This window comes from Cupressus sempervirens, chromosome 8 (assembly GCF_028749045.1).
Source record: "Cupressus sempervirens isolate cs-2001-9-10 chromosome 8, ASM2874904v1, whole genome shotgun sequence".
NCBI lineage: Eukaryota > Viridiplantae > Streptophyta > Pinopsida > Cupressales > Cupressaceae > Cupressus > Cupressus sempervirens.
This window is the reverse complement of record NC_143125.1, coordinates 171,402,930-171,415,963: the sequence shown is the minus strand read 5'-3', so window position 1 is coordinate 171,415,963 and position 13,034 is coordinate 171,402,930.

Genomic DNA, 13,034 nt, shown 5'->3' with positions numbered 1-13,034 from the left:
AGTTTTTATATAAATCTAATTAAAATTTAATAAATTTATTATAATATATAAAATATTTTAATTAATAAAAATGTAATATAATTTTTTTTTGTAATGATGTTAATTGAAATTTAAATTTTATTCATAAATATTATATATATATATATATATATATATATATATATATATGTTCTATTATATAATAAATAATTATAAAAATATTTTTTATAATAATAAAAAATCTTAAATGATTATATAATATAAGTAATATTATTTTAATTGAATGACAAAAAAATATATTATAATTTATAAAAAAATATATTATTACAATATAAAATATAAACCAATGTACTTACATTAATAAAAATAAAAATATTAATGTTAATGAATTACATTGAAAATGAAATATTTAGCTCTTAGCCGGGAGCCCTAAACCTAGTATCTACCGGTAAGTATTAATAATTATTAATAAATTATAATGACAATAGTTTAATTTAAATAAAATAAATAAAAATTTAGAAATATAATTACAAATGTTATATTTTTATTCATATTTATTATTTAGTTTCAAAATAAAAATGTAATATAGTTGAACTATCTATAAATTATTAACATATATTGATAATTGTGATAATTGTTTATAAACATAATTATTAATAATATTAACCAAGTCTTCCAATTGGCAATGACCGGAAACATGTCATGATTCTAGATGAATCTAGGCACATGGGAAAGCATTCCCCAAATTGGCCCAAAATTCATCTCGGGCCGTCGATCCTTCTTTTATGCAACGATCAGGATTTTGGGCAGAATCTTTGAGTACACGTGTCCTAGTTTTGGGTAGAAATAGACTTTATCTTCAATCTTTTAAAATTTGACCTGAAATTGAGCCACAGTCATTGAAAATAATTTTCAATTTACATAGCATATTAATTAATATAGAGAAAAATAAAAGAAATTGTTATTAATTATTATTATTTTACTTTTAAGCTTGAGGAATGAGGCTATGAGCATGTCAAAATCATGATGTTAATTTGATTATTTATATAAAATATTATATATATAATGTAATTTATAATAATTATTATAATAGTTTTAATATATATAAATAAAAGGTTTTCTTTTCTATTATAGAATTTTAGAAATGATTTTCTTTTCTATCATAATCTTTTTATTGTAAAGATGATATGAAAAATTCAATGAAGATATATTAAATTTTATAAAATAAAATTGGTGCAACATATCATGAAATAATAATAATATTGATAATAGTTTAATGTAAATAAAATAATTACAATTTAAAAATATAATTGCAAATGCTATATTTTAATTCATATTTATTATTTAGTTTCAAAATTAAAATATAATATATTAAAATATCTATAAATTATTAAAATTTAACATATATTGAAAATTCTAATAATTGTTTATAAACTATTCTTCATCATTTAAAATATTTCATAATGAAAAAAAAGTTAAGAATAGGTGACAAGATAGGTATCCAATAAAAATTTGACACATAAATTGTTAAAATTATATTTAACTTTGTTAAGGTTATAATCTATTAATCTTTAGTTTTCCTTGAAGCTCCATTTGTTTTAATTAATAAGATTAAGAAAAAATAGTTAATTATTAATAGTTAACTATTTTTAACAAAGTCGCAGACTAATAGTAACATTTCAATAGTGCATTGTGAATCAAGATGCCAAAAACAAACTTACAAAGTTGTAGATTAACAAGAACAACAATTTGAGAAGCCAAAAAATATTGCTTTCATTGATAGTACTTTAGGCTATATAATATACATAATACTTATCCATAGCTTAGATATTTAAAATAGCTGATTAAATCAGTTTGATTTTCCTATTTCATAATTTACAAAAAAGGGCAAGGCCAAATCCAAAGAAAAATACAGATATCTTAAAAAAAAAATTCCCTAAGGGCAACAGGTAAGAAAACAATATTCAAAAATAGGGAATAGGGTGAGGGAACCAAGGAGGATGGAAGCATCAGTGGGGTAAGGGGCCAAGGGCTTGAAGTCTTTAACCAAAAAGGTATTCAAGTCCATTCTCGATGAATCTGTTTGAGAAGATAATGTCGATGAACTCATCTAGCCATGTGAAATCAATCTCACTGATGTCATCCAACAACAACCATTTTCATAGAAAATCTCTTCCAAGCTGCGCCCACTTTCGCTGGCGAGTCAATTGTTGTTCATTCATGCCAAGCAAGAAAGGATGCTTATGTATAATGCAGCCTATGCCTTCCTCCTAGCACTTGTCTACTACATATGCAAAAGGGATGCCAATGCTCAGCCTTGGTACTTGCTCAACCAATACAATAATTTTGACATCATTTTCTAAAATTATTTCCTTAAAGATGTTACACAGAAGCATCAACATGTCTATTTGACTACCTCCAAGGTCAAGAAGAGACATGAGGAAGTGGGAGGTAATATCCATGGACATGCGGTACCTCTTATCATTTCTTAAGAATTCATGGCCTAATACCATGAATATAGCATAGCAGATAAAAGGACTTTGGGCATCTACCTTGCAAACCATGGCAAGGACATCATTAGGGATCCTACCCAAAAAGGGCTTTTGTAAAGCCATTTTAGTGCATTTCAGGAAAATTAGTGTATCTATGACTAAGATTCAAAAAACTCTTTAAAGTGCAACTACAAACTGAATTCAGATTGAAGAATATGATAAATGATAATGAAACAAGAATTGAAGATGCTATTTAATGGTAGTTGCATTTAATTCTTTAGCGTTTGCAATCTTTCATATCTTATTTTTTCATATTCCTATTAATTTTTAAGTGTTTGAAATGTCAAAATGTACTAGCATTAATGTTAGACAGTCAATAGTGCCTAACATTGAGTAATGATTTCCTTCCAAACCTTTCCATGTGTCTCCATTCTAGAGAATTGTGTGCCACTCTAGGTCTTTTCAAGCGAGAGGCCCTGATATGTATCTTCTATCGTTGATCTCTAATTAATTAACAGTCAATAAAACTATTGTATTTACTATTAACAATATGAAAGTGATGGTAGCCAACTTGGTAATAGTGAACAATAAAACAAGAAAATAACCCTAACTTGATTTTTTTTTCCCTAGCCCAGTTTGAAACCTTGCTTTAGTAGAATAGTTTGATATCCTAAGGATTATGTCTTTGCCTTGTCATTGAAAAGTCCCTTAAATCTGTGTTCAATTTTGACCTTTACCCAAGGTTTTGTGTTCAAGTAGGAGATTGCATGTCATTTTTATGTTTTTCATCTTATGTTACAATCTTACAATCGAGGTTTTTAGCATCTAGTTGTAAGCCTAATTTTCCTTCTCTTGATGTTATGAATTGAAGGCTAGTGGAGGATCATAAAGGTTAGTGATTGGGTCTCTTGGTGTTATGATATCTAATGTGGTTGTAGCATCACACATATGAGTTTTGAAGTTTTTGATCTTACAATCATCCTATTATCATTTTATCTTAAGTATCTTATGATAAATAACAAGTGATATAATGTTACAATAAGCTAAAGAGTGTATAAGCATAAAAGCTAAAAAGGGAACCCTTGATCATACAAAAGCATAAGGATTGTGAGATCATAAGAACATAAGATGCTAGGTTTATGGAGGGTTGTGATATTATAATAAATAGAAGATCATATAATAGTAAAGGTTTCTAAAGAGTCTTTCAAAGCTAAGAAGGTAAGGAGATCGTAAGATCGTAAGCAAGGAAATATTAAAGTTAAGTGATAGAGTACTGCAAAGTGGGGCCAGATGCATGAGCATAAATAATTTGAAACATGTGGTAATTAAATCTTTTGAAGATATGAAGAATAATAGATAGTAAGGTTTTAGGACATAATAGTAAAGGTTTCCTAAGCCATGAAATAAAGGTGAGCGTATGGTCATAAAGGATAATATAAAGTGAATCTAAGAGTCTCTAAAGTTACAAAAAAGAGCAGATAACAACTAACATATGATCAAGAGTTAGAAAAAATAGTTAAAGGAAAACTTCCAAAGTCATGACAAGTGTTAGTTGAATACAATTGAGAGATCATAAAACAAGAAAAGACAAAGCTTGATGCTATGTGAAGTTATGGTCATATGATCATAGGGGTTTATGTACAAAGGAACAAAGCTTCAAAAAGGTTTGTAAACCACTTTGTGTAAGATTGCATCTATGAAGAAGCTATTATGTTTAGTGTTTTGATCTTATTATATTGTTGGAAATAATTGAAATGATCATAAGAACAATTATTGGAATAATATATGGAACTGGTAAAGAATGTCCTCAATCATTGTTTTGTCATTGATGTCAAACTTGCTACTTACAGGGATGACAATTGCTTTAGTGATCCAAATACTATCAATTAGTTGATTGTCAAGGTGGAGGCAATCAATAAGATGTAACTAGAACACCTAGAGAAAGGTTGAAGTTATGATGTTGTAATGAAGTACAAGGAGCAGTCAAGCCATTAATGAAACAGTGTATTGGATGACATACTAAAAGATACAAAGAATGAGCACATTGAAACATATCAAAGATCTAAGGTTTTTGTAAAGCTCAAACTAAGTTTATTAGAGAGAAGGTTCCGAGAAAGCAAGTAAGAGCCAAGCAAGTTCAAGTGCCAAGCAAGTTCAAGTGCCAAGCAAGTTCAAGTGCCGAGCAAATTCAAGTGCCGAGCAAGTTCAAGTGCTGAGCAAAACTAGGTGCTGAGCTAGTATAAGTGCTGAGTAACACAGAGGTGCCAAGCACCAGTAACTCAATAATGCCGAGTTGCTGCATTATTTAGGAAATTGAAGATTCACCAGATCTAAGCCAACAAATTTGTTATCTAGAAATTTGTGAATTAAAAGGAAGATAAGAATGATGAGTTGGTGGCACAGAACACCATGTAGAACATTTTTAAGATACAACTGGCAAAGTTTCAAGAAGAAAACAAGATATGGGGTAGATACATTGTATCCTACCTAATCCATTTTGAAACCCTAAAATTAGAGAGGGAGAATTGAGCGGCAAAGGAAAATCAAACTTGTATATAAGAAGACATAAGTTAATGAAAAAAAAGAGAGAGAAGAAGTGTGGAATAGAGGGGATAGTGTGAGAGAGAGCCGTAGTCAAGCATAAAAGCATGAAATGCTAAAGAATGTGCTAAGGAGAAGAAAGCACAGCAAATTTTTTTAATAAATGACCTTAAGGATGATTGCATTGGAAAAATGAGTAGGAAGAGTCAAGGAGAAAAAGCTTGAGAGGGAGACAAGCAGTCAGAGCTAAAGTGATTGAAGCTAAGCATAAGGATTGAACTAAAAGAGTGATCTGAAATCTGTAAAGTATGTTGTAAGTTATGTCAGATCAAAAGACCATTATCATTACTTTCTAGCAATTGTAACAGTATGATAAATCCTATGGACTTAGGTTGGTTTAACAGCCATTAGATAAATCCTTTAACAAGGTGACATTCCAAGTGGATGTTCTTAAGACCTTTAACCAGGCCCATTCCTAACAGTTTGGTGAAATCCTCTAACAAGGTCACATTTAACAGTGTGTTGTAAGCCTTTAACAGGGAACCACTTCAAAAGAGTGAGAATCAAGTAGCATGTTACTGGTGGTTTTTCCCAAATTGGGTTTCCATGTAAATCATTGTGTCATGTGTTGATCTTGAATGTTTTATCTTTGCATGTTGATTTACAGTAATTTTCTTATATGACTGATTTAAGTTTGAACATAAGAAAAGGGTATTAATAGGGCATTTGGACCTTGAATAATTGATTCACCCCCCCCCTCTCAGTTATTCTAAAGAATTCTAACAATTGGTATTAGAGCTTTACTACTGATTCAGTTTAAAGGGACTACTAGCAGAAAAGATCAAAATGCCAAAGAGAGAAGTTCCCAAGCTTAACAAAGACAACATTGTCACATGGAAAAGTTTGATGAAGCTACATCTTGGATCCATAGGATATTATGCCCAAAATTCAATTGTCACTGAACATGTAGATCCAGCAGGTGCTCCTATTGTCGAAGACATGAAAAACAAACAAGAACACAACCAGACAATGCTGGAAACTGTCTCTGCACTCAGCTATGCTGAATTTGATGATATCAAAGGATGTGACACTGCATTCAAAATGTGGAAAGCTCTATCAGACATCTATGGAGGAGATCAAAATGTACAAAGAGCAAAAAGAGAAAGTCTTAGAGGAAAATTTGATGACATGAAAATGGAAGAAAATGAGAATGTTGCTCAGTATGGTGCAAGAATAAAGGAAGTGGTAAGTGCAATAAGATGCTTGAATGGTCAACTAGATGAAGATACTATTAATAGTAAGTTCTTAAGAACCTTGCTTCCTATCTATTCTATTAGAGTATCAGCAATACAAGAGCTAAGATATATACCAAGAAATAACCTAAGCTTTGAAGGTATAATAGGTAGACTCACTACATTTGAGTTATCTAATTTTGACAACTACAAACCTAAAAATTTTGAATCTACTTTTAAAGCCAAGTTATCACTAAAAGATGCCAAATAGGTGAAATCAAGGAAAGGAAGAAAAATGAAGTATGTATCTAGTGACAGTAGCACTGATGAGGAAGATGTGGAACAATTGGAAGCATTGCTCGCTAGAAGATTTCACAGGGGCAAAGGAAAATTCAAAGGTAAGATGCCTATCATTTGTTTCAATTGCAATGAATTAGGTCATATTGCTACAAGGTGTCCACAGAAAAAAGATTCCAAGGAAGGCAACAAATACAAGAACAAAAGAGAAGATGACAAGAGGGACTACAAAGAAAAAGGTAAGAAGTGTTATATTGTTGAAGAAAACTCTGATGACAATGATGATGAAGTTGTTTATGTAGCCATGAAGGACCAATCTGATGAAGAAGAAGCCATAGAACTAGTGACATGTATAAACAAGAATGACAGATGGATCATAGACAGTGGATGCTCACATCACATGACAGGAGACAAAAGTAAGTTTGTTAACTTCACTCAGTATGATGGAAATAGTGTTAGATTTGGTAATGATGCTCCATGTCAAATCAGAAGAAAAGGTTACATTAAGCTCACAGACCAAATTTCATGTGACAATGCATACTATGGTGAAGGATTAAAGTACAATTTACTGAGTGTCTCACAATTAGGCAATATAGGTTGCAAAGTGGAATTTGAAAACAAAACTGCAAAAATCTATGACAATGATGGTAAACTAATAGAAAAAGGAGATCAAACAAAGAGTAATTTGTTTTACCTTGATATGGATGATGCTTCTTGTCTATTTGAAAAATTTGATGATGAATGGTTATGGCATAGAAGATTATGTCATGTCAACTTTGACAATCTGGTCAAAATCAATAAAATGAAGAAAGTTAGAGGGCTACCAAAATTGAAGAAGCCTGATAATGTCATGTGTAAATAATGTTAGCTAGAAAAGATGACAAAGTCAAGTTTCAAAAGCAAAAACTATACATCTAAAGAGATACTTGAGTTAGTTCACACTGACTTATGTGGTCCAATGGAAATACAAAGCTATAGAGGAGATAAATACATAATGTTATTTGTTGATGACTATTCTAGGATGATGACTGTTATGTTCTTAAAACAAAAAATTGATGCTTTTCAAATGTTTAAGTAGTATGTGGCCAGAGTTGAAAAGGAAACTGGAAAAATCTTGAAATGTCTAAGATTAGATAGAGGTGGTGAATTTACATCAAATGAATTTGAGATATTCTGTAATGACAAAAGAATCAAAAGACAAACATCAGCTCCTAGAACTCCCCCACAGAATGGAATTGCTGAAAGAAGAAACAGATCTGTAATTGACTGTGCCAGAACATTAATGATGGAAAAGAATGTTGCTTTAAAATACTGGAGAGAAGCTGTAAGTGTAGCGGTTCATACATTGAACCGAGTACAAGTCAAGAAAGGTACAAATACAACACCTTTTGAATTATGGTATGGTTACTCACCAAATGTAAAACATTTTAAAATATTTGGTTGCAAATGTTTTATCCTTAAAGATGTTAGAAATGGAAAATTTGATGCAAAAAGTGATGAAGGTATATTTCTTGGTTAATCCACAAGAAGTAAGGCATATAAGTGTTTGAATGTTAACGCTAACAAAATTGTGGAAAGTGCAAATGTAAATTTTGATGAGCACATAGAAGTCCAAGCTGAAGAACCAAAGAAAATGGAAGAATACAGAACCTTTGTATACTCTTATGAAGGAATAATTGCTGATGAGGATGATGTCAATCAAATTGAAAGTCAACAACAAGTGTCAGTTTCAGCCGATTCACAACTAGTGAATGCCAAGTTGCATTCAGAAGCCGAGTTACAGAATGAAGAAAATGCACAATTTGATTCAAAAGACAACATACATGATGAAGAACAACCTAACAATGAAGTGCATAGTGATCCTGAATCTGAAAGATCAAATATGGAAACAAGGACAGAGCCAAGATTATCCAAATATGTAAAAAGACATCACCCTGCTGAATAAATAATTGGTGACAAAGATGCAAGACCAATGACAAGGAGCAGACTAAGACATGAATCATGTCTGATCAGCAAATCTGAACCCAAGATAGTATACAGTGCATTACAAGATGGTGACTAGTATAAAGCTATGGAAGAAGAAATTGATCAAATAAGAAAAAATAAAACCTGGAGTTTGGTCCCCAGACCAACTGACAAGAATGTGATTGGCACCAAGTGGGTATTTAGAAACAAACTAGATGAGAATGGTGAGATTACCAGAAATATAGCCAAATTAGTATGCAAGGGTTATGCTCAAGAAGAAGGAATAGATTATGGAGAAAAATTCGCTCCTATTGCTAGAATGGAAGGAGTAAGAACTTTACTTGCATATGCTACCTATACAACCAGAAGGATTTGTTGATGAAAATAGTAGAGATATGGTGTGTAAGTTACATAAAGCACTCTATGGTTTGAAACAAGCACCTGGAGCATGGTATGAGAGACTTCATAAGTATCTAGTGCAAATTGGATTTGAAAGAACTGATGATAATAGCAACATGTACATCAAAGCTGAAGAAGGTAAAGACATTATTGTATTTGAAATTTTTGTGGATGACATAGTATTTGGTGGTAAGGAAGTACTTTGCAAAGGCTTTGCTAACAAAATGAAACATGAATTTGAAATGTCTATGTTTGGAGAAATCAAATTTTTTTTTGGATTGCAAGTTCATCAACTCAAACATGGAATATTTATTACACAATCAAAATACATCAAAGAAATTCTTAAAACATTTGGATTGGAGGAATCCAAACCAGTCAACACACCAATGGCCATAGGGAATAAGCTATCCAAAAATGATGAGTCAGCTGAAGTCAATCAAACAATGTACAGATCCATGATTGGAAAACTACAATATGTTGTACATAGTAGACCAGACATAGCATTAGTAGTTAGAATAGTGGCTAGATTCTCTACTAATCCTAAAGAAAATCATCTCATAACAGTAAAAATAATAATGAGATATCTCAAAGGGACTAATGATTTTGGTCTATACTACAAAAAGAATGGAAATTTTGAACTCAATACATATACAAATGCAGACTGGGGAGGAAACATTGATGACAGAAAAAGCACAAGTGGAGATGCATTATTTCTAGGAAAAAGGCTGGTTACCTAGACTAGCAAGAAGCAAACATGTATATCCCAGTCCACTACAGAATCAGAATATGTGGTAGCTGCAGTCAATTGTAAAAACATTGTATGGCTCACACATCTATTGAATGGAGTGAAAGAAGAAGTAACAAAACTGGTGATATTGTATTGTGATAATACAAGTGCTATAAACATATCCAAAAATCCAGTGACGCATGCAAAAACCAAGCATATTGCAATCAAGTATCATTATGTCAGAGAATTGGTAGAAGACAAACAAGTGAAGTTGAAATACATTCACACAAAGGAACAAACTACAAATATATTCACCAAACCATTGCCCAAGGATGCCTATGAATATCTTAGAGGCAAGCTGGGGGTTATACCCCTAAGTCAAGCAGTTTAAGGCAACAAGGAAGCTGCCTTGCATCAACAGGAATGAATCATTGAAATATCGACTGGTTGATGCAAAGGATGACAGCAGGAACAGAAACACCAAATCAGTCACAAGCATGGTGATAGAGGGAGAAACACAACAAGAAGCCAAAGCTTATATTTTGTATGATAAAGATGCTACATCTTTGGCATTTATGTCAAAGAGGGAGAAATATGCAGGAAACTGATCAATGCAAAGAAAGAGGGAGATATATATGAAAGAGGGAGATATATGTGATTAGTAGTGAAAGTGCAGAAAATCAATACAATCTTGGTGGTAACTGAATTGATTACTTGATCAGTTTGGTTTGCCATCAATGCCAAAGAGGGAGATTGTTGGAAATAATTGAAATTATCATAAGAACAATTATTGGAATAATATATGGAATTGGTAAAGAATGTCCTCAATCATTGTTTTGACATTGATGCCAAACTTGCTACTTGCAAGGATGACAATTGCTTTAGTGATCCAAATACTATCAATTAGTTGATTGTCAAGGTAGAGGCAATCAATAAGATGTAACTAGAACACCTAGAGAAAGGTTGAAGTTATGATGTTGTAATGAAGTACAAGGATCAATCAAGCCATTAATGAAACAATGTATTGGATGACATACTAATAGATACAAAGAATGAGCACATTGAAACATATCAAAGATCTAAGGTTTTTGTAAAGCTCAAACTAAGTTTATTAGAGAGAAGGTGCCAAGCAAGCAAGTAAGAGCCAAGCAAGTTCAAGTGCCGAGCAAGTTCAAGTGATGAGCAAGTTCAAGTGTCGAGCAAATTCAAGTGTCGAGCAAGTTCAAGTGTCGAGCTGGTATAAGTGTCGAGTAACACAGAGGTGCCAAGCACCAGTAACTCAATAATGTTGAGTTGCTACATTATTTAGGAAATCAAAGATTCACCAGATCTAAGCCGACAAAGTTGTTATCTAGAAATTTGTGAATTAAAAGGAAGATAAGAATGATGAGTTGGTGGCACAGAACACCATGTGGAACATTTTTAAGATACAACTGGCCAAGTTTGAAGAAGAAAACAAGATATGGGGTAGATACATTGTATCCTACCTAATCCATTTTGAAACCCTAAAATTAGAGAGGGAGAATTGAGTGGCAAAGACAAATCAAACTTGTATATAAGAAGACATAAGTTAATGAAAAAAAAAAAAGAGTGTGGAATAGAGGGGATAGTGTGAGAGAGAGCCGTAGTCAAGCATAAAAGCATGAAATGCTGAATAATGTGCTAAGGAGAAGAAAGCACAGGAACTCTATTTAATAAATGACCTCAAGGATGATTGCATTGGAAAAATGAGTAGGAAGACTCAAGGAGACGAAGCTTGAGAGGGAGACAAGTAGTCAGAGCTGAAGTGATTGAAGCTAAGCATAAGGATTGAACTAAAAGAGTGATCTAAAATCTGCAAAGTATGTTGTAAGTTATGTCAAATCAAAAGACCATTATCATTACTTTCTAGCAATTGTAACAGTATGATAAATCCTATGGACTTAGGTTGGTTTAACAACCATTAGATAAATCCTTTAACAGGGTGACATTCCAAGTGGATGTTCTTAAGACCTTTAACCAGGCCCATTCCTAATAGTTTGGTGAAATCCTCTAACAAGGTCATATTTAATAGTGTGTTGTAAGCCTTTAACAGGGCATCACTTCAGAAGAGTGAGAATCAAGTAGCATGTTACTGGTGGTTTTTCCCAAATTGGGTTTCCACGTAAATCATTGTGTCATGTGTTGATCTTGAATGTTTTATCTTTGCATGTTGATTTATAGTAATTTTCTTATATGACTGATTTAAGTTTGAACATAAGAAAAGGGTATTAATAGGGCATTTGGACCTTGAATAACTGATTCACCCCCCCCCCCCCCACCCTCTCAGTTATTCTAAAGAATTCTAACATATATAACTGTCAATCATAAGATTGGAAGAGACTTAAAAGGGCTCCTCACCAATGCAAGGAAGAATTGATCATAGGATTGTAATGGCTAAATTCCTTACCTAAGATGATATGAATGGTTTGAATTTTAAAGTGGATCACAAGATTGCAAGCCCTAAAATAAGAACATGCAAGCACTTTTTGCCCTTTTTCTAAGCTGGAAAAGTGGCATAGGTTCTTAGCCAATGAAGTTTGAGTAAAGTACATGGAATTTTGAGATGGACAATTATGTCAACACTCCATTAAGGTGACAAAAAAATTGAGTTTAAGGCTCATGCATGCAAAAATTAATGCATAGAAATGCTTGATGAGGTACACATAGCATAAAATACTCTGTAGTTAGTAGTAGATTATCATTTATAGAAAGAAAAATTTTCTAGCAATTGTAGAGTTTTTTCAGTGTGAAGGATTCATAATTTTTAGTGTTAATTGTAGATTTTCTAGATTTTAATTTACAACCAAGATGATCAGTAAAGAAGTGGATGAAATTCAAGCTACAGATATGGAAGTTACTGAGACTTCTACTTCAAAAGGAGGAAAAACTAGGTAGAGGAAACCAAATAGATTTTTAGATGAATGGATAAAGTTTTTCCTAGACTCATCAAATGTTATCTCTGTAATTGACCATGATTTTAGAGATCTATATGCATTCTGCAGGGATGCTATTTTCCCTAGCATTGATGGTTATGAGTTGTTTAGATATTTCTACAAGAGTAGATTTGATAATATTCATGTGTGCAATACATGGTAGAAGAATCTAGCTAAGCTTATTTTCCCAGAGCTATTTGTAGATATTGATCTTGTAAAAGCCCTAATCAGTTTTTACAACCTAGCCACTAAATCTTTTCGTAGACATGATGGGACTATCCTATGTAGATTGGATCATGATTCTTTCATTGAAGCTTTTGGGTTAGATGGCACAATGGGTGAGCCATTAGATTTAGAAGAACTTTAGGAGAAGTTTGAGAGAAATACAAAAGACTGCACTAGAAATTCCATGATGCAACACATCCCAATGGACCTCAAGAAGGTTGGG